We start from the raw sequence: 567 nt of genomic DNA on the forward strand, positions 1-567 counted from the left end.
GGGTAGATTCTCCACATGTTTTATAATGTCATAATATCACTTACAGCAAATTTACTTGATGTGTATATATGTATACAGTTGTAAATATCAATAAAGAAATAATTAAAAAAAAAATTATATGATTTTCTGAAATCATTAAAGTGCTGCTTTACCTAAAAACTAATCAAATTATTTCAATGTTTATTATAGAAAGAAATTGACATTGAATGTGAGTGAAGAGAAGACCTTGGGCCCACATAGAAAGGAAATATGGAGGTGTTTTCTGGAGGCGGCCGACAATTCGGTTTTGTTGCCTTATTATTTTCCATCTAGGACACCAAGATTAATAAATAAACTTTACTATTATGTGCAGTTTTAAAAAACGAAATCTATAGAACTAAATACAACCGCGTTAATAAACTCCAGTAAGGAACTACGTCTTGAAATAAATACGGATAAAAAAAATACATGGTTAGCAGTAGAAACGCGAGCTATTTCGGTGATATAGATATAGGAGGAAATACGTTTGAACAGGTTGATAGGTTTAAGTATTTAGGTTCTACGGTCACTAGAAAAAACGAAATTGAT

Source organism: Halyomorpha halys, unplaced genomic scaffold (assembly GCF_000696795.3).
Source record: "Halyomorpha halys isolate HHAL.00 unplaced genomic scaffold, Hhal_1.1 Scaffold437.1, whole genome shotgun sequence".
Classification (NCBI taxonomy): domain Eukaryota; kingdom Metazoa; phylum Arthropoda; class Insecta; order Hemiptera; family Pentatomidae; genus Halyomorpha; species Halyomorpha halys.